The 22,093-nt window shown below is 45.2% G+C and overlaps 1 long non-coding RNA gene across 1 annotated transcript in view; it reads right to left on the reverse strand.

Annotated features, from left to right (window-relative positions):
• The window catches only part of LOC109316292, a 149,843-nt gene extending 129,419 nt beyond the window's left edge, over window positions 1–20,424 (reverse strand). The window contains exon 1 of the long non-coding RNA XR_002102797.1: window positions 20,349–20,424. This is a non-coding gene — a long non-coding RNA (uncharacterized LOC109316292). The remainder of the gene's footprint in view (window positions 1–20,348) is intronic.
• Between the last annotated feature and the right edge of the window lie 1,669 nt (window positions 20,425–22,093).

The raw sequence follows: 22,093 nt of genomic DNA on the forward strand, positions 1-22,093 counted from the left end.
GCCAGCACTCTTTCTTGCCTGGAGCAGGGGATCAGACTTGATGATCTACAAGGTCTCTTCTGAGCCTAGAATCTATTAAATCTATGAAATCCCTGAGACTCAGATGTGTTCAGCCAGGAGAGGGTTGAATTTCAACCTTTTAGCAGCCAGCAGCAATTCTGAGCAGACAGACTGCAGCGGGTTACAAAACAGCACTGGTTATTTATATGAGTTTGGGGTTCAGGATTTGAAAAAGTCCAGATCCCTATGACACTAATAGCTCTCTTATTTTTGGTCATATTAGTAGGAATAATGTGTGAAGGGTTTGGACCTAAGTAGGTAAATATTCTTTAGAAACTGAGCATTAACTCAGTTGATTTCCCCTACCCTTACATAAAAACCTGTGATCTGTCCATCATGTCAACAGTTTCATATTCATATAAAAGTACCACCATGCTAGGGCTGCTTGGTGTTTTCTAGTGGACTTGGCAAATCTATTTAGAAATAAGTAAAATGAAAATTTCAGGAATTTCAAGCTGGGTTTAGCAAGTTGTGAAAGGAAGGTGATGATTGCTATGGGCTTGAAGAGTTATGAACTGCCTGAATCTTCTTGTTTTATGAAACAGCTTACTTATAGACCATATTACTCCACTGCCATTGTGGCCTGATCCTGGCTAGGGCCTTAATTTCTCTGAGGATGTTATTCATAAATGCTCAGTTAATCAAACTCAGGCTCTCTCTCCAGAAATCTACTGTACAGGCCAAGCTAATTGCCAGGATAAGTTAGGTGCCAAACCCTAGAAGGTAAGCTAAAATTTGTGTGTCCTGGCTCAGAGATGTATGGTTTCAGACTTGAAAATAAAAAGTGTTTCTCTACATTTGTTAAATAGTTGATTTTCCATCCCGACAATTAGGACTTTGTGCTTCTCAAAGGATTTACACTGCAGAGGTAGATATTCTTTATTTTTTAATTTTACCAAAACAAGAAATTCTCTCTTTTTTTTAAGGGATTTTTTTTTCAAAAAAGTGAAAATCTATTCCAAAATCATCCCTGGCTAGTGTACATGGTTACCATGCTGAAACAGAAGACAGTAGTTTTTTTAGGTGAAATGGCACTGCCCCAGATGCCAGACCCACATGGAAGGTATACCAAGGTCTGTGAAGATTTTTGTGCATCTCTTGCCATGACAAACAAGAGTCTTATATGTTTTAACTTGAGAACTGGCACACTCCCCATTGATTACACCCTTTTTTGAAGACAGACACTGAGAGAAAGCAAGCGATGAATGATTTTCTTTATTCTTTCCACATAGAAAAACTCAACAAGATTAGTAACACTTGGTTCTTGACATGGATGGCACAGAGTCAAATGGGCAAGGATTGTTGTGGGTGATATATTTTATTGGACCAGCTCTATCATTGGGATAGACTTAAATGAGCTTTTAAGTACCAAATATCCAGGTAAGACTTGAGGAAGAGTATGATGGTAACTTGTCTAAGTCTATCCCAGCCACACAGATGGTCGAAAAAAGATATCACCAACAAAATTCTTTGTTTCTCACACATTTCTTGGACCATCATGACTACACCACTCAAACACCATCTTAGAAACCAACACAAAAAGATGCAGGAGATCCCTAAGAATCCCACTCTCCCTACCTCCCTTAAGGATCTAAAACCCTTACAAAATACTTAATGGGTAGCCTTGCCAGGATTTTGGACGTTCTGCCTTCCACCTAGGTCCATAATCCTCATTGCTATGAACATCTTTATCAAGCTAGAGTGTATGGAATTTTCTGAACCTGAAAGAATGAATGGCTTAGCGTAGGAAAGGACACATATTCAGACCTGCCTCCACAAACAGCCCCACACTATTTAAAGTGGAAAATGGTGTCTGAATCTGACCTTGTATTAGAATAATAGCATAAACCTGGTATAGGTCCATCAGGATTTATTCATTACAACCCTATGTAACTGAGGGATGTAATCTTTTGATGGTAGCCAAGGGGATCTAACAGCACATGGATGGGCAACCTTTTTGTTGACGGGGGCTACACTTGGTGACCCAGCCCCTGCTGTGGGCCAGAGGTCTCCATCCCTTGAATAGCCAGCTGCCTGTACTTAACTTCATTTCTGACCCCCATCCCCTCTGCAGGAAGGCTAAGTGTAGACATTGTAGAGCAGCAGGCTCCACAGAAGAGGGGAATAATACATACGGATGGGTGGCATGGTACAATTCCATGCCACTGATTCCTTTTGCCTGATCAGACTTCTTTATGGGCCAGATTTACCCCCTGGCCCTTACTTTGCTGACCCCCACTACTGGTGATTATAAGAGGCAGAACACTGGACTTTTTTGGTTTGACCCAGTATGTTAGCTGTGTTCCTACTGTGTTCTTTTGGTTACAGAGCTTAAACAGGCTTTGGACAAATTTTGAGAAACACCTATGGGATGTACAAGGATAAGTTCCATTTTCAAAAACGATTTAAGCACTTGGGCTCCTAAATCCTATTGCTTGTTTGGGTCATGGGCTTGCAAGTGCAAGCTACTTTGGAAAAATGGAACTTAGGCTCCCAACTCACTTAGGCATTTTTAAACCCACCACATTAGAAAAATTTAGGTAATATAGCTTTATGAATAAAGGGCAGTGAATCATTTATCAGTGGATTTTGTTGCTTCCTTTTTTTTGTTCTTTTCTTTTCTTCCCCCTTCTGGAATGACTGAATGACAGTGCTTGCTCTGTATGGGGCTGGTTTTGGTAACTGAGGGGTGGAGCTAGGATAGACACTTATTAAAAAGTAGCTCCCAGCAAGCAATCCATGAACAGATGGCAACAAACAGAGAAGGAGTTTACCTATGGTGTTTGTCATAGGAGGGAGCCAGAGAGCAGGAGACTCTGAGTGTGTGGATGTGTATATGTGTACGTAGGTGGGAGCATGGGCAAGGGCCCTGGTGTGGATGCTTGGCATGAAAGATCTTGTGGTGTGTCTATTTTCCCTCTTTTCCTGTCCCCACTTTTATTTATATTTATAGCATAGGTGTAGTCCAGGGAGCAAAGGAGGCACAAGTGGAATCTGGGTCAGTTATTGTAACCCATGTGGGATATGCCATGCTCATGTTCCTCTCAGGAGGTCAGAAGCACTTCATCTGCACCAAGTTTAAACTGGCATCTGCCCTGGAGGAGAAGATTCACAGATTGGAAGTGCAAGTGTCACACTGCGTTGCATTAGAGACCAGGAAGATTACTTGTACAATAGTTATGAGAGGCCGGTACTGGAGAGGGCAATGAGATGAAGTGGCATCATGTGACTATTCAAAGGGGGAAGCCTCTAGAAATGAAGAGGAATGGATTGAAGTCAGCAACTGCTTTCAACCACTCTGTGGTGGAACTGCTGAGGAAGAGGCAGAGGAGAGGATGTTTGCAGGCATGAGGCAGAGGAGGCAGCACTCTAGAGAGCAGGAAGTGCAAAGCCCCAAAGACAGGGGCTCCAGGACCACTGCACCAGGAAGGAAAAAAAGAGTGGTGGTGGCTGGAGACTCCCTTTTGTTGGGGGACAGAGGCACCAATTTGTCATCCAGATTTGGGGGTCTGGGAGGTATGCTACCTGCCTGGAGCCTGAATTCAGGACATCACAGAGTCTGCCAAAGCTCATTGCACCCATTGGGCTTTAATCATCTGGTCACATGCCGCACAGCTTTGGATGTATAGGACTGTCCGTCGGTCTGTCCCTCTGGTCTCACTGAACAGATGCCCGCCCCGGGGTAGTCTCTTCCCCAATCTCTCCTGCCATGACTTTGTGTATTCCTTCAGTGGTGGGGTCCAACTACTGGGGTTCTCAAGCGTCTGGGACCTCTGGATGACAATCTTTCACGAGGCTCTAACCTCCCCTATACCTCGCCCTGATATCCAGCCTCGACGAGTTGCTGATGTCTTTTGACCTGACCTCTGACTGTTGGTGTCCTGTGCTCTCCCGTGGATATGTGCTATGGCCAACTTAACCCAAAATCTGTACTATACCCTTTGGGTCTCACAACTGTCTAGCTTTCCTTAAGACTGCACCCTTCTTTTAATTGAGCCAATGCTAGGGGTCTATGTGCTGGGTCTCACAACCCCTCCAAAAGTGGGAAACAGAAAGAAACAACAAAAAGGAACAATATCAATACCAGGGAGGCTAGTGGCTACATAAGGTGGGCCAGCCTGGCCCTTTAGTCCCTGACCTCCCAACCCACACTATATCAGTAGCCCCAAGTCCCTAGAGTTTCCAACTGGTCCTTAGCCTTAGCCTGACAGCTACCACATTCTCCCCTCCATTCTTTGGACCTCCTGCATGTTCACTGGACCCTCAGTGGTCCCTCTAGTCACACCTCCCCTACGTCTCCCGCTGGGCAGCTCTATGCAGCTGGAGCCCATCTTCTGCAGCCCCTCCCACTGCTTAGGCTGTTCGTTCCCCACCTGGGGTCGCTCCTGGAGCCTTCCCAAAACTGTACTGGTCCCACCTGGCTTGATGTCTCGGGCTTTGCCAATCTCCCCTGTTCCTCGGGGGTAATCCTTGTCGTCCACTACCTCCTCCTGCTCTCTTTAATCTTCTCCCTCAAGTCCTCTGTCTGGGTAAGGTGCATCCTCCTCCTCTCTCTCTGTGCTGTCACTGGTGTCTTCCCCACGATGGACTTCAAAGCAGTCTTCCTCCCTGTGGGAGGCAGTCCTGCCTCCTCTTACCCCCAGTAGGGGTTCCGGGAACACCTTCCCTGCTGGCGACCTTCTGGGTCTTCCCCTGGCTCCCTCTCCTGCAGCTTTTATCTCTCCCCTCTGGCTCCTCCCACTCCTCTCCTCAGCTGGCTGCAGTTTTAAAAAAATGTGGCTAACAGGCCGTGCAGGTCCCACCGCCACTTCTGGTTTCACTGCGGCTCTGGCTACTGGTAAGAGATTTTTCGTCTTTTCCTCTCTTTCCTTGCCTTCCCCGGTGCATTCCAGCCTCCAGGGTCCCCCCTGGCCCCTTGGGGTCTGTCCCTTGCTTCCTCCCTGTGACACTCATCCAACTTTTGAAGTACTATCCCTTCCTGCCTGTCCATGTAGGCACCCAAGTACTTCCACAGGAATGACAGTGACTAGATCAGAGGTGACTATGAGGCTCTTGGCAGGAGGATTAAGGAGTTTGGAGGACAAGTGGTGTTATCATCGATCCTTCATGTGGAAGGCAGGGATCTAGGCAGAAACCACCGTAGCCTGGAAGTGAATGTGTGGCTGCGACAGTAGTGTCAACGTGAAGACTTTAGCTTTTTTGACAATGGGTAGATGTTCTTGAGAAGAGGACTGCTATCAAGAGATGGGATCTATCTGATGAGAATGCGGAAGAGCATTCTTTGGGCGTCCTCTGGCCAACCTAGTAAGAAGGACTTTAAACTACGTTCCATGGCAGATGGTAACCAAGATCAATAGAACATGCAGTTTAGAGGGGAAAGGACTTGAAGAAGCAACTCAACTCTAGGAACGGGGCAGAGAGCTACAGAACTGCAACAAGTGACACAAAAGGGAAGTGAGGAGGTCAAAAAGCAAAATACATCTAAGACAAGGTTCTTTGGGTGAATCTGATATCTTTTATTAGATCAACTTAAATAGCTGGAAAAAAATTTCTTAGCAAGCTTTTGGGTTTAAAAATCCTTCAGGCTAAAAAAGCATCTGCAGTTGGTATGTACTCTTCCCGGAGGGAATGAATAGTAAAGAGGTCAGAGGTTTTAAACCTGGAAGCTTGCTAAGAAAATTTTTTCCAACTATTTAAGTTGGTCTAATAAAAAGATATCAGATTCACCCAAAGAACCTTGTCTGCCTATGTCCTTAGACTAACACAGCTACAACCTGCACCCCTGTAAAATAGGTCTGTGCAAAGCAGAAAGTATTCAATTCAGATTTGGATTTGGCCAATTTGGAGGGACAGGGATTCAATTCGGTGATTCAAGTCACTGTCCCGATTTGATTCGGCCCAATTGGATTTGAAGATTTGGCAGTGATTCAGCCATAGACTATAATGGGGAATCACTAAAATACCTATAACTTTGTCATTTTTTTTGCAGTTTTGGATGCAAACAGCAGGGATGGTATCCTCTTTTGAGGGCATGAAGCTTGCCAAGTTTCACAGGGATAGGTGCAGGGGCTTCTGTGAAAGTGCACCTCAAGGTTCTGAAAGCAAAACTCATATCACTTGTGTCTGTTAAGGCAGAGTGGGATGAATACAGCAGGGATGGCAGTCCCTTCTGAGGGCATGAAGCCTTCTGGTTTGAATTTACCAAATGCTTTTCACAGCCGAGCCTATGAACTTCACTTCATCAACCTCCTAGATACAAAACCTCATGGGCTCAATGTAGATGTTGGGATTTATGACACACTATAACCTGCCTCACATCTGACTCCCCAGGTACCTCTCCACTTTTACCTGCTACGTCCCCCTTCCACCCACACCTCCCCAGCCTGTCTCTCAACCCCTGATGCCTCAATTTACATTTTCACTGATTGGCTTTCTTGTATGCAGACCAGCCTTTGGCTTTACTATTCATTCCATCCAGGAAGAGCACACACCAACTGCAGATGCTTCCTCAGCCTGATGAAGGGTTTTTATACCCAAAAGCTTTCTAAGATATATTTCTCCATCTATTTGGTTGGTCTAATAAAAGATATTAGATTGACCAAAAGAACTTTATCTGCCTTGTGTGTGTTAAGGCAGAGCGGGATGAATGCAACATGGATGGTAGCCTGTAACAGGTCGCCTTCCCGCTGCCAGTTAGATCTCAGCCCGCTCACCTGTTTCTGGGCCAACCACCTGCCCTCTTTTTCCTGCTACACCTTAATGGAAAACTGATTCAGATGTTACCCAGGTGGGAGGCTGCCCATTTAGGCCCCTGATGTCTAGGGGTGACATCCATTCTGCAGATCCGTAACTCCCCTACATTGTGGCCCATGCCTCGCAGATTGCATCCTTCACCCCCTCCAGCTGTGGTCCCCTCTCTGGGACCTTTGGTTCCCCCTCATGCCCGGGCCCTGCCTTCAGGCCAGTTGGAATCCCGAGCCTCTTGCTCTGGGAATTCCTTCCTGAATCTATTCTGAATTGATTTGGATCCTTCCGATTCAATTTGGACCTATTAATGGGTCTCCCAATTCTATTTGGATTCAGAGATTAGGCTGCCAAATTGGATCAAATATCCTCCAGATTGAATCAGCTACCATAGCTTCGCACAGCCATACTGTAAAATACATCCAAAGCCTGTACACAAATGCAAGAAGTATGGGGAATAAACAAGATGAGCTGGAAGCTGCAGCCTATGAAAAGAACTATGATCTGATTGGCATCACTGAGACCTGGTGAGGCAGTTCTTCTGACTGGAATGTGAACATTGAGGATTATACTCTGTTTCAGGAGAGAGTTGGGAGAAAAGGTAGTAATACTTGTCAGAAACACACACACTTGTTCCCTGGTTTAGGAGAAAGAAGATAGCAAAGCAGAATGCATTTGGGTGAAGATGAAAGGTGAAAAACTTGACTGTAGAAAAGCAGGGGATGTCAGAGGAAGAAAAATCTATGCTCGCTTCCTTCCCCTCAGCATTTGAAAGGCAAGCTGACTCATCAGTGAGGGGACAAGCCACAGGAGCAGCTGAAACAGGGCAGCCTAAGAGCTTCTCCAGGCTGTAACCCCAAGAAACCCCAGGGCAGGTCTGGGAGCACGAGGGAAACAAATCCGTTACCTTCAGAGCTCTACCAAGCTGCGGTGTGAACTGTCACAGCAGGGAAAGCATGGGCTGCAGGGAAGCTTCAGGGAGCACTGCTGTGGTTGAGTCCCTTTAAGGTTCCCCCTGGGAAACAAGAGTCCCTGGGAGGCAAAAGCCCTGTCTGGGAACACTAAGGCTGGACTAGAACAGCCTGGGCAGTTCATACCCTCAGGGGGGGAAATCACCTGATTTCAGTTCATTCCAGGTACTTTGCATTAATACAGGACAGACAAGCTGCAGCTGGAGACCAGAAACATGCACTGATAGGCTGGGAGTACATGGCAGAGATCCCACAAGGACACAGGAAGTGGTGAGAGGGGAGACCCTACACTGGAGAGCCATGGAGGCAAGGAGTGAGGGAAGCCCCTGTCCCCACTTATTTATTTGTGTTTCTAATGGACTGCAGAGGATTCCTGGAAGTCGACCAGGAAGGTACTAAGAACTGCTCCTGGCTGTGACACATTAACAGCAGGAGCCCTTATTTATACTGGAGGACTGTGGTGGGGATACTGGGGTTGGAGGAGCCCCCTGTTATGGGGGTGTGAGGCTCTACTACAGGCCATAACTAATTATTTTGGACTATTAAAGACAGCCCTGATGGCAGAGCCAGTTTTCATTCTCTGGGAGAGAATTCTTCAGTTTAGACCATCAAATAATGAGAAGGTAATGTACTCCTCAACAAGGTGCACAGCACTGGTAGAGCTTTAGACAAAGGGATCTGACTACAGTGACACCAATATAATGGTGGGGATTTCTTATAGGCCACCGAATCAGGAAGAGGATGTGGATGAGGCAGTCTTTAATCAGGTGATAAAGCCATCAAAAAGCTATGGGATGGTACTGATGTGAAATTTCAATTTTCTAGATATCTGATGGATGAACAATGAAGCCAAACATAAAATGCCAAGCCCATTCCTAACTTATGTGGGGGGAAACTTTCTCTTCCAGAAAGTAGAGGATACAACTAGGAGATAATCTATTCTTGATCTTGCCATGACCAACAGAACTGGTAGAGGATGTGAAGGTGATGGGTAACTTGGGAGGGAAGTAATATGATAGAATTCCAGATCCTGAAACAGGGAAAACATAAGGTCAGCAAAATTAGGACACTAGATTTCAAAAAAGCAGATTTAATCTGACTCAAGGAGCTAATAGGCATGGTGTCATGGAAGAATAGATGGAAGGATAAAGGCACCAAGGAGGGCTGGCAGCTTCTAAGGGGCACAGTATTGGAAGCCCAACAAGAAACTGTGCCAAGACAATGGAAGCACAAGAAGAATGGCAAGAGACCAATGGACCAAGGAAACTGTGGATCCTCTTCTAACAAGCCAGGGAGAACTCCTAACCAAAGAGATAAGAAGGCAGAGCTACTTAACAGCTACACAGAAGTGACTGAACTGAGGTAAGCCTTTGACTTTAAAAATACTCAGTTGATAGATACATTTTTGCATTATTTACCTAGTTCTAGTATGAGACAGTAGATGAATACAAAAACACTCGAGTTGTATTTGGGATAAACACGCAAAGTCTGTGTTCATCTCCAAACCATCTGGACCACCTGCAAAAGCTGTACTGGGAATCTTATGAGATCAAGGAAGAAAATTGGGAATCTCTGGAGAATAGATCCATGATGTTTCCTTCTCACAATATTTGGGTACTTTTTCAACCTAGAAGCACATGGAAAACTGAAAAATAGCACTCATAAATAACCATCCAGGAGAGAATTAACTGAGCATGAACAGCACAACAGTTTCTGGGACTTTGCACAAAATGCAGAGTTCCTGTGTAGTGCCACCCTCCATTCAGGCACTGAAAGCCAGCATAAAGGCACAGCATGTTCACTGCTGACTCATGCTGGCAGGTAGCTCTCGTTGGATCTGGTGATGATATAAGAGGATTTGGAATTTGTCACTGGGGAAGAAACTACCAGCTGCAACAGTGGAGCCCCACAGGGAAATCTCCAGGAACAGCTACGCCTGGGAAGAAAACTTAGGCTGAGGTTTATGTCTTATTGCAGCTTTTGACTAAGCCAAACCCCAGGGAGGGCAAAGGCTTGGACCATATGCCACATGAAAAGTCTGTTCAAGGAAGAATTTAACTGCTTATAAGTGCTTTCTGAGTGGGATCACCCATGCCTAATAAGTATGTGAACCATTTGGATTCGCTGGGTTTACTTGTTTGTCAGCAACTCCATCCCACTACATCTGGCCAGCACCTTACCCCTTGTGAAACCATTTTCTCCATTAGAAAGCAGATGTAAAATGCCCATTCTGATTGAAGCTAGTAGTTTTAATCTTCCTAGATTCAAGGCATCCTGTGGAAAATGTCAACTTTTAGCTTTCACTCATTTTGTGACTACAGAAAAATAATAAGGTAACTCTTCTCTTACAAGAACTAAAAAATCACAGCACATCAGAATGTTTTGGACATTATGGCATCCTATTTGAAATCTCTGGGCTTACCTTGTGAATCATGTGCAAGTTTTTGCTTACCTAATATTGTGTGGCACCCTTAAAAGGCTGTCACAGCACCCCACAGCCATAGCACCACCCTGGTTGACAATCACTGGTCAAAATAGTGTTTACTGCTTATTTCTCACTCTGGTAAATAGCTGCACAAAGTCAAGGACAGAGAGAAATTGGACCCAGACTCTCTATGAGAAGTGGCTATCTAAGTTCTTCTAGCACCCCTTGTGGGGTAACTTCAAAGCCTCGTTTAGAAGGGCCCTGAGAGACTGCAAATTGACATTACTCCAGTGGCTTTAATGGTGCTAGACTTATTTAGACCAACTGAGGATCAGTCCTCTGATATTTTAAAAAGTACATGAAAAACCAACCGCTAACAAGAAACATCATCTGTCCTTACTCTCTCTCCCTTCCCACACACACATGCCTACAGTCAGTCACACAATACAACAGAGTGAGACGATTAACAGTGTGGCTTCCACCATGTTGTCATGAGCAGTGGAGCCCAACATGTTAGCTGTGGCTGCACATACAGATGCATGTTCCTTACTCTTTTATTAACAGAGCTCCATCAGTTTGCTGTGTGCATGCCCATCTCTTCCCCTAAAATATCACTAGCAGATGTGCATTTCACAGCTTGCAACTGTTAGAGAGACTAGGGCCTTGTTAAAAATTAATTTTAGGCAGCTCCTGAACCTCTTAAGCCCTGGATTGTCCACACATTATCACCTGAAACTAGTTTTAAGCACACTTTAGGCAGCTGAAAATTATGCATTTCCATGGCAGGTTTCTCTCTCATCCATGTTACTCAGCTCATGTTCCATTAATGTGCAGCTACTCCACACAGATGCGCTGTCCAAGTTGCAGTTCTCTAGCATCCCAGCATCCCCTCTTCCACCCTCCTATTCTGTGTGGACAAAATTTCCACCTCTGAGCTCTAGTGCCTGGGGTGGGGGGGAGTGTTATGGCACCAATCCAACTCCCCCTCCCAACCCTGCATATATGACCTTCCCACCCCCAGGGGTGCAGCCCTGTGCAAATAGCCTGCAGAGCACATGCCAGTTAGCCAGGTCACAGGGCATGGGCTAGGCTGGGAGTGGGGTCTAGGAGGCATGGGGGGTGGGAAACAAGGTAGGGGCCATATTGGTTTTTTGTGAGCTGGGACTTTTTTCCCAGGGCAGGGGCAGTAGCTCTCCCAAAAGTGCCTTCCCTCACTACTCCCAGCCACCCTGGGAAGTGCAACCAGCACCCCCCATACCCCAATTCAAATCCCATTTTATTAAAACACAAGATCTCCTTTAATTTACTTTCTCTTTATTTCATTTTACTCTTTTTTTACTTCTTATTTTACCCTTCAGTGGCTGACTTCCTTCATTTCACCACCCGTTCCCCATCCCCATTTCCTTTTCACCTCCCCTTTCATTACCCACCCCTATCCCATTAACTCTCTGTCTCCCCACTTCATATTCTTACCTCCCCAACCCATCACTCCCCCACACCTCTCCCCCACCTAAAGTGGGGCTAGAAGCCTGTCCTGGTTCACCAGCCCTCTCCTGGCAACTCACAGCTGTGGCTCCTATTCCAGCCCCTGCTCGCCATCCCTCTAGTGGTAAGTCACAGTTGTCCAGGTCAGGGAGAGTCAGAGAAGGCTTTTAGCCATAAGGTGTGATTGCTCCAAATTCGAGCTAGCACTAACACCAATCGACATTTGAGCAGCTCAGACTGCAATGTGTAAGAAGCCCTTAATGGGAAAACAGAATTACAAACCTAAAGATGTCAGCAAAAACACACTTTTAGAAATTTCTGTGCCCCCAGAATGAGCAAGAAGGTTGCACTCAAGTTTATTGAAAGGTTTGTAAAATTTAAAAAAACCGATCACCCAAAACCCATCTGACTTGATGTGAAAGCAAGGCTCAAACCACATGAGTTTCAAGGGGTTTCAGGTTTTTCACCACACCACCTGACAAATTTGTAACCTTGCAAAGAACGGCACTTGTAAACCACATGTATTTTGAGCGGTAAAGGGTTGCTATGTACTTTAAAATGCTAATAAATACTAAGCTATTTATCTGATCAGGTTGGCCTAACCTTCCAATCTAGAATAAAGATGTAACAATTTTAAAACTCATAACCTTTGCTGAAGAGTTATTACAGTTTCTGTGAGCTATATAACAACGGGCTGTTCCTCACAGTATAGACTGAACTGGGTAAAGGCGATGAGCTGTTAATTTATTATGAAAGAAAACAGATTTTCAAGACTTCCCTTTCAGTTCTGCTGTTAATTTGTTATTCCATAAAACATGCCCCTGAGATTCAGTCAGATTTGAAAAGGAGCCTCCTTACACATACCTCGAGGACAGAACCACTCCAATACGTAGTTCAGGGCCTGGTGAAAGTCACATTGTCATAGAATTTCTTGATGGAAGTTGTTTTCCCCAGTATATTCTGAGATGCCCGTAAAATCAAAGCATCAAGGATTCTTGGGGAAGTACTTGGAGACAAGGAACTATGCCCTGTGCTGCTATTTAACACAGGGTTATGCATAACTCATGAGAGGCAACTAAATTAGTAAGCGTTGCCTTTATCAGCTTACTATATAGGGGCCAGGTCCTCAAAAGTCAGGCAAGTAGTTCTTAATTGTGTAAATAGTAGCAAGTACACTGAGACTACTTACATGAATCAGGATGTGTGTGACTGGGAATGTGCAAACAGATTCATAAAGTTGGTCCTCTGCCATCCTATGGTGTTCCATGAAATATTTTTTGTGTGGGGGGGAGTTGGTAAAAATACGTGTTACATGTTTTTATATCTACATATCTATTTACTTCTTGTAACTGAAAGCTATTTCTATTAATGATGGAGTGATTTGCTATGTCTCGCACTGCAGGCATTGTTATAAAGTGGAGAACAACACCGACATGTTTTGTTCATTAATCTAATAGCCATTCCAATAAAGAGTACACGGTACACTTGCAGCTGTTTAAGGTCTGTGTCACTTCAATTCTGACACCTGGAGTGTTTATAGCAGTGTGGCCAGAGCTAATCCACTTTCAGGAGCTGTTCTGTACAGTACAGGACATTCTGAGATGGTGTTTTGTTCCCTCGGGTCATTCAGTACTTGTAAGTCTGTCTACTTACAGGTCCTTTGGTGACAATGCACCAGAGGAAAAACTGATGCTTCTTTTGTGCTCTTCTTCAGCCATACACAGGTTGTCACTTTTACCACTCTGCCTGCTTTGACATGAGGAGCTAGTGGTGGAAGAGATATGATAATGAAAGAAAGTAAAATATGGTGTACAGACAAGAAGAATGAGTAAAAGTGAGCAATAAGAATGGGTAATGAAAAAAATGAAAAAAAAATAAGAAAAGGCAGAAAATAAAGATGAGTACATTTTATTTCTCTTCCTGCAGTTTTTCTAGAATCTTAGGCAATTTCATTGGGTAAATTAAGATGATTGTTTCAGTAAAAAAGGTTTATTCTTGATTAGAGCTGGATGGGGATTTTCTTATTTTTATTGATCAGAAAATGCTGATGCGTCAAAACTGAAACTTTTCAAAGGAAGTTTCATTAGGGAAGATTTCCCAGGTCTAGGATGAGATTGTCACTCAGAGTGACTGGCCCTATAGTAAAATACCTTAGTAGTCAGGTCCTTTCCCTGAGGTGTGGGAGACCCAGGTTCCACCTGCGCTCCAGTGCATGACCTGTAGCATGGTGGTCAGGGCATGCACCTAAGGCCAGGGAAAGCATGGTGTAAGTCCTGGGCCTGAATCAAGTATCTGGGAGCACTTGAAGCTAGTCTCTCACAACCTAAGGACATTGATTCCTGAATTCTTGGTTATTCTGAGGTGTGGTACCTCTTCTCTTGCTTTTTATAAAATAACCTCAAAAGCTCTTGGTTTTGCCCCCAGGCGGGAATATTTTAGAAATCTTAAATATTTTGGTGGGATGGGAAAACCATTCACATTCAGGTCTGTATTTGGCCCCCATCTTGTTCCCCACCTGGCTCTGGGAGGAGCCAACATGTTTTTCTTAGACTTAGAGCACTGATGTAGCTCTAGCCAGGCCTGGTGACCTAAGGCTGCTCTGGTCTTCCTCACCTGCCATTTACTGCACCTGGTTGGATACTGGGCTACAGTTGAATGCTTGGCCTGGACCCAACGACCCACTGTTATTCCTCCACTGAGTGGAGTGAAGTTAATTACTGGTTCTGCAAAATAACAGGAAACCCACAGAATTTCTCACAATGAGAAGTAATAATAATAATTTTACCATCTGCGGAAGTTTTTTGAGGACCAGCAATCCACAAGAAAACATTTCTGAAGTCAGTCCGTCAGGTATTCACATTTTGTAAATTAGAAACCATAAAACCCTTTACTCTACTGGATCTGGGCAAAAGAAAAATCTAAATTACCCATGCTTTGAAAACACAGAAAGATCAAACACATTTCAAGTTGTCATGGAAGCAGATTGTTGTGCCAATAGTGGAGCTCTGTAGTTGCGGATAATTAACCTTAATTACCCTGACGTACTGATACAAAAAATATTTGGTTACAAATGATGCTTGCAGTGCCTAAGATTGACAAACGTGCTCACTTTGGGCTGTGTGGTTTGATGGCAAAATATATTTCGTTAGTGAAGTTGACATAGAAATTTGGTCGTAGCTTGATACCACTTTTAGCAGTCATGCTAGACCTAACGGTGCACCTTCTAATAGCCCTAAATTTGGACAGACTCACTGTGTGCGCTAAAGGCAAAAAAGTCATAGAAAGTGGTAAAGTTTCATTTAATATTCTGGAGGGATTTTGCCAACAAATATACAGTACTCATCACCTCATTCCTCTTCTTTACTAGCCTGGCACGATGAGAAAGCAATTTTTCCAAGATCAGAATACTGACATGGAAAACCTGACAATCAAAACCCTGTTCTGTTTAATGTGAAAAAAAATCCCCTTTACATTGAAATAGCATTCAGGTTCTGATACAGAGCAACAAATGCCAGGAAGTTCCCAATTCCAACCAGTGGTCTATTCGTTGTGACTTTGTCTTTCTCTTCAGTTGTTTCTTTAAATGACAACAGAGTGATTCAATGAGCCGAGAGCCAGCCTTAATTCTGAATTGCTTGGCTTCTATAGGACTGTGACACAACCTTAATGTGAAGGGTTTCTTTTTTTGGTGCTTAATTCCCTTTTCCCCCCACTAACTTTAAAAGGAAAGAAGTTACTGGGAAGAGGTGTGGTCCAGCAGGTTAAAGGAAGAGACTCAGGACTGTGGGTCCTAAGTCAGGACTTTTGGGCTGCATTCCCAACATTGACCATTAGACGAGTCATATAAAGCCTGATTGTCAGAGGGGTTGACTGTTTGGCACTCTTGCTGAGGTCCATGGGAAAAGCCTGGGTGCTTGCCCCCTCTGACAATCAGGCCATTAATCCCTGTGCCTTCATCTTCCTTTGTCTAAACAAATGCAATATTAATTATTCATAGACATGACGTCAGAGGCATAGCTCTGGACAGAGGGGTGTGTGTGGGTGGTTGGGTGGATGTGTGGAGGGGGTTATGCCACGTACAGGAGAATGGGGCTACAGCCTAAATGCACATGGAATGGCACTCTAAAAGCCTCAGTTTGGCAGTGGCTTTGAGAGGGTTAACCAAATAGCTGTTTGCAGCACAGCAGGAGGAAGCAGAGCATAGCGGACAAGGTGGGGCTCCGGTCTGTGCAGCCACAGCTTCTAGCCCTAAGTGAGCACATTGTGAGCATAGCCCCCTGCTGCCAGTCCAGCACCCCCTTGTCTTTATTTTGGCACCCCCCATAGTCAGCATATGGGCATGTGTACAGCCTCCCTGCTCTAGTTACACTACACCATGGCCTGATTGTTGAGGCTTCATAAGTACATACAAGGCAGTTTGTAACTATTGTATTTACTCACATACCATGTGCCCCCCAAAACATGAGGCGCCTTGTTTTGAGAAGGAAGAAGAAAGAATTTTCTCCCCCCCCACACCACAGCATAGGCTCAGCATGGCTGAATGCTGGCCACAGGCAAAGGGATGGAGCCCACTCTTCAACATCACTCAGTCTCTAGCTACAACTTTAGAACTACTTTTCCTCTGCTCAACTACTGTAAGAGGACTAAAACTAATGATGACCCTAAAGGAAAGGTGAGCAAAATGCGGCCTGTGGGCCAGATGCCACACACCAGGCCATTCTATCTGGCCCATGGGGCCCATAAAAAAAATAGAAAAGTAATATGTATCTGCCCCTGGCTGCCTGTCTTGCGGCCCTCGATGGCTTGCCATAACTCAGTAAGCGGCCCTCCGCATGAAATAATTGCCCGCCCTTGCCCTAAAGAGTGCACTCTATCCCTCACTTCTAGGTGGGAGAAAAGCTAAGCCCATGGCAGTCATTACAGGGAGCTAGTAAAAGGCAGCCATTACATGCTACAATTCCAGTGTAGCAAATCAGCTCCTTAAAGACATGCATCCTAATTTTGGAGGGTTCATTTTTCAGGGAAAATTGTGCATGCTATGCAAGTAAATATAGTATAATGGGTGGTATGGTAGGCCTGGTCCCCAGTGGCTATCAAGAATGGTGCTCCCAGATGTTCAAACCTTTCTAAAGCTTTTCCAGGGTCAGTACAGTCTTCTGCAGAGCTGTAACTAGTATCAGTCTGGGTTGTTTTGCCCTCAGACTTTACCAGGTCAGGTCCACCTTGCTTCCTTATGCACTTTCTTAATTTTTTCTGTTTTGCTACATTAGCATTTCTGATTCTTCCCAGTGGGTGTCAAAATAGCTCTGACTCCTTCCCACGCCCAAAGCACAATCATCAATTGTAACGCTGAGATCCGAAAAATGCCAGACCTAATCTACATCTTTATTCTTAATGAGATGAGGATCAGCCAAGTCTTAGACTGTCTAGCAAACCTTTTTGTGCTTTTCAGCAAATTCCTCATTCAGTTCTGATAAGCTTTTAAAAGATGAGGTAAGCCCCAAAATTAGACCAACTCAGGGCTTAATTTTAATAACTGCATTGTTAATATATCCTATTGCTTTTCTGACATTAGGGAAAAGTCTATTAAAAACATCCTGTTTTGCAATAAAATAAAATTTAAAAAAAAACCCTTGGCCTTGGAAATAAAAGGCATTTCAGAGAAGGCAGTGCTGCAAGGTCTTGTCTACACAAAGAAAATAATTTCTCTGTCACTGATAATGGGATCAGGAAGAGATGCAGCAAGTTGCTGCTTCAGCAAGCTTTTTGATGGGGGGCAAACACTTGCAAGAAGCAATGGGCTTAATGCTGAATCCAGCCCTCAGGCACCATTTTTTTCAGGTAGGTCTACATGGAGCCCCACATGAGGCTCTAGGCAGATAGATTACCCTTCCAAGTGTGTCTCTTCAAACAATGAGGGCCTTCTGTAAGTCCCCTAAGGCAAGGATCATATCATTGCTTAAGCTTATATAGCGGCAGGCAAACAGGTACTCAAATTGCAGTCAAGAATATTTCTGCGGAGCAAACAATTTGCTTTGGGTATGACTACACCCCCCTATACACACATTTACTGCCAGGAACATTCACAATAAATTTTCAGTGACTTCCATGGAAAACAAATTCAAAGTTCAGAATGTAATTTTTTTGCAAAAATCTAGTTGGTCTAATAAGAGATATCACCTCTACCACGAGTCCTGACAGCAGTCATGGCAGAAACCTGATCCTGTAACCTGACTGTACTGATGCATTCAGGGCCATGTGAACTGCATGTCCAATCAAAGCAAGCCAGTGCCACTCAAATTTCAATTTCTTACAGAAAGCTGTTTTCAGACTGTTTACTGATCAATGCTGTTTCATGGGAATTACTTTAGGAGTAACAAAATTACCAACATATTTGAGGAAATCATAAATTGCTCATTACAAAATGAAGCAAAATTTGTTTGCTATGAATTATTTCCTCAGCCCAGTGAATAAGAAAGACGACTAATAGTGATGACAAGTACAAATGGAATGAATTGTTTCAGACAAATATAAGAACTAGCGCTTGAGCTGGAATGAAGGAAGGGGGACTGTACTCCCAAGCTCTCTGTATATACAAGTTCTGGCCACTTAGAGACACCAACATGAGACACAATTCACACTAACCGGAGACATTGCTCAATATATGATCACATAAGCTAATGCTGAGTTCTTCCCTTCTTCAAATCGACAGAGCTAGCATGTCTGAGGATATGGCTCTGCCTACTCAGACTGGTGTACCACCATTAATATTCCCTCACTGCACCCTTTGGAAGATGTACAAAAACATTTTTAACCCAACTGCAGAGAGAGGACCCTGATACTGCGCAGTACTATGTCCTGCCCGATAGAAAATCGGTGGCACAGCCACTGTGACAGAAATAGAGCCGCAGAGGAGAACTTACCTGCGGGAGAAGACAATCAGAGCCAGTACCATGCCAAAGCAGAGAAGCGGTGGGCACAGAGCCACAGCTGAGGAGAATGCCACATTGGGAGGAAAAAAAAGCAAAAAGCAGCTGACCCAGGCTCCCATGCTGGTGTGGGTGCATTTTATAGGCAAGGGCTGGCAGCAATTCACCACTCGACCCACTGAAAAGGGAATAAAAACCCCACTGGACAAGAGGCAGGGGAAACCAGAAGTTGGTTCCCTGGCAGGCACTGAGCAGCCCAGAGAGGAGCAAAGCCCCACTGAGGGAAAGTGGTGGCAACCCCAGTGTCACAGGGAGAAACAGAGGGGCAGATCCCGAGGAGCCAGGGGGGAACCCTGGGGTCAGGAAAGTAAAAGGAAAGTGAAAGGAAAGAAACAAAAAACTTCTTGCCTGTAGCAGGATCTGCGGCAAAGTCAAAAATGGAGGCGGGACCCAAGTGGCTCATTAGCCGTGCCTTTATATAGCTGCGGCCAGCGAATAACGCTGGTGGCAGGAGCCGGCCAGTGGATATAAAAAGAGCCACTGGTAAGGAAGCAGGGGAGAGACCTGCAGGGACCTTAACAGGGAGGTTCCTCCCAGAGCCCCTATGAGGGGGAAAGGGGTGGGAAGCTGCCTCTCCCAACACGGGGGAATGCAGCGAAGCCTGCCACAGGAACAACACTGCCAGTGGCAGCACAGGGAGTGAGGAAGCTGTCATCCCTCACTCAGATCAGGGACCCAGCCCTGTAGACCAGAAAGAACGGAGGGAGGGTGACTCCAGGGGCTACTACAGAGGAGCCGGAAGGAGCAGCAGCCACCAGGACACCAGACCAGGTGGGATCGTCGCAGGCTCCGGTGGGCTTGAGGAGATGCCCCAGGTGGGGGACGAAGGGCATAAGCAGCGCAAGGGGCTGCAGAAGACAGGCCCCAGTGGCGTAGAACCCCTCTGACGAGGGACATGTGGGAGGTGTGCAGAGAAGGGCCACCACGGGTCCAGCGAGCCCACAGGAGGGTTGAAGAGTGAGGAGGAGAGCGTTGAAGCTGGCAGTCTAGCCAGGTCCCAGTTTATGGCTGCCTAGGGACCTCGGGCATCTTATGCCTGGCATTGTTGAGTTAGCCGCAAGTATAGAGAGCAAGAGGGCATAGACCTTCCCCTTTTTGTGCACATCTTCATATTTTCTTTGTTGTTGATAATGTTTCTTCTCTTTCCCACCTTTGGAGGGGTTGTGGTGCAAGGTATCTAGGGACCAGGTGTTGCTTAAGACCAGGAGGGGTGCTATCCTCTGGGAGGCCAGGCAGTAGTAAGGCGCTGTGGGTGAAGGTAGGGTTAGGTCCCGCAGGCTGATACAACCATCCCCAGCAAGCATCTGCAGAACCCCAACAGTTGGAGAAACTGGCCAAAGGACATCATGAACCTGTCAAGGCAGGGTGTAAGGGCGAGGTAGAGGGGAGATGGAGCCTCACAGAAGATCATCATCCAGCTGTCCCATACTCAAGAAAACCCCAGCAGTCGGACACCCCACCACTGGAATAAGATACAAAGTTGTGGCAGGCAAGATTGGGGAGTGACTGCTCAGGATAGAGACATCCACTCGGCAGGACAGCAGGGACTGAAAGGCAAACATCCCTGAGCATCCGGGGCCATGCAGCGCGTGACTGGATGGTCGAGACCAGACGGGCACACCCAGAAAGGGGCTTCTGGAGATAATTCGAGTCCAGAAGGGCTATATTACTCACCTGAAGTAGAGTAGTGGACTCCTGACATCTCCCAACTGGATGGGACCCACCAGGAACCTGTGGAAAGACAGAGAGACAGCTGCCCACCATGGCAGCTACGGGCCAAGGAAAGAGGAACGGATGCCGGGAGACAAGGTAACCTGGAGTCAGGAAGAAGCTAGGCCAGTCCCACTGTGGCCTAAACAGAGCAGGACGAACTAATGTCTGTATACATTTATACCGATTCAAAAGGCCAAGACATGTGTAACAGTACCATAACCAAACCCAGAAGACCAGGACTCAACATCATTGGTTGCCATTACGTGGGGTGTAGGGGATGTGGAGCCCCAAACAGGAAGATGGACAGGAAGATCAAAGGAGGGGACCAGGAGGGATGGAACAATCTTCCTCTCTACTAAATACATTTATTAGAGCAAAGACATGGCAGGTGAGAACTCTTGAAGACCCTCTGGAATCTGACTCAATAGCAGGCCGTCTTTTCCTCGAGCAACAGTGATGTCTGAAAAACCCATATGACCAAATGCACTGGTGAACAGCATGGCCAATTACAACCACCATTTAGAAATCCAGACCAAACTCTCTCATTTGTATTCATGCTTCCACACTGCGTCATCTCCATCAATAGACCCTAATAAACAGGCATATATTCATCGGGGGGAAACCATTTCAATTATAAGAGCTTGATTTAAAGGTATCAATAGTTATTAAAGGGGGAAAGCAGGAAGAGGAACATGGATTAAAGGATATTGCTTCCAGAGTTGCTCAGGACCAAAGCAGTTTTCGGCTGCCCTGCCTTTGCTTAAGCCTGCTGTTCTCATTTGTGCTGAAACAGTAATCCATGAAACCTCCAGTGTAACCTTAGTTCCTTTCTGACAAATATGACTAGTTCTCAAAAATAGCTGAACTAAGAGATTATAAAAAATAATAAAGAAAGAAAGAAATACATGGATTTGAAACAGATAAAATAAATTTATGGATCTGAACTCTGAGCTGGCATGGTAACTCCAGAAGCCCGGGGCTGAGATATTACTGCTCATGGGAGAGACAGAGTGTCATTTTTCTGTGGTATATTTCTAAGCATTAACATGCCAGGCAAAGAAGTCTTTCACAGTTACTCATTAATTTGGTCACTTCTTGGGAGGCCAGTGGAATCTTCCCTCTTCCTCCCCCCACCTTCTCCTATCCAGCCTCCCATAGAGCTGTCTCAGGCCAAAATGGGTTTTTTGACACATACTGGCAAGGTGCTGCCACAGAGGATCTTCTGGAACCAAGAAATGCTGAGAAGAACAAGGCTCATGGAAACTCATAAGCGTATTGATACAGAGGGAGGGAGATGCACAAAAGAGTGGGTTTTTTTGTGGAGGGGGTTACAACATATTTTCTATCTCCTACAAAAATTAGACTGGGACCAAGAAAAGTGGTATCCTGTCAGACAGGTTCCATTTTCCTAACATGCTGCCATAATACATTTATGAGGCCACCTGAGGCCTCTAAGCTGGGAACAAATCTCAAATCATGATGATGCTATATCTATTCACTCTTTATTATGGAAATAAATCAAAAGCAGACTTTCAGCAAAAAAAAAAACAACAACTCACTTCTTGAGCCATCAGTGCCAGGTTCCTGAAGATGCCAATGCCCAAATGTCTTTAGCATTCCAGTGTATGTTTTGGCTACAAGAGACTCAATTTTTCAATTAAGGATCAAAAACACAGCTTCAGGTAAATTTGCCAACCCAGACAATG

Source organism: Crocodylus porosus, unplaced genomic scaffold, assembly GCF_001723895.1.
Source record: "Crocodylus porosus isolate Cpor-Errol unplaced genomic scaffold, CroPor_comp1, whole genome shotgun sequence".
Lineage (NCBI taxonomy): Eukaryota > Metazoa > Chordata > Crocodylia > Crocodylidae > Crocodylus > Crocodylus porosus.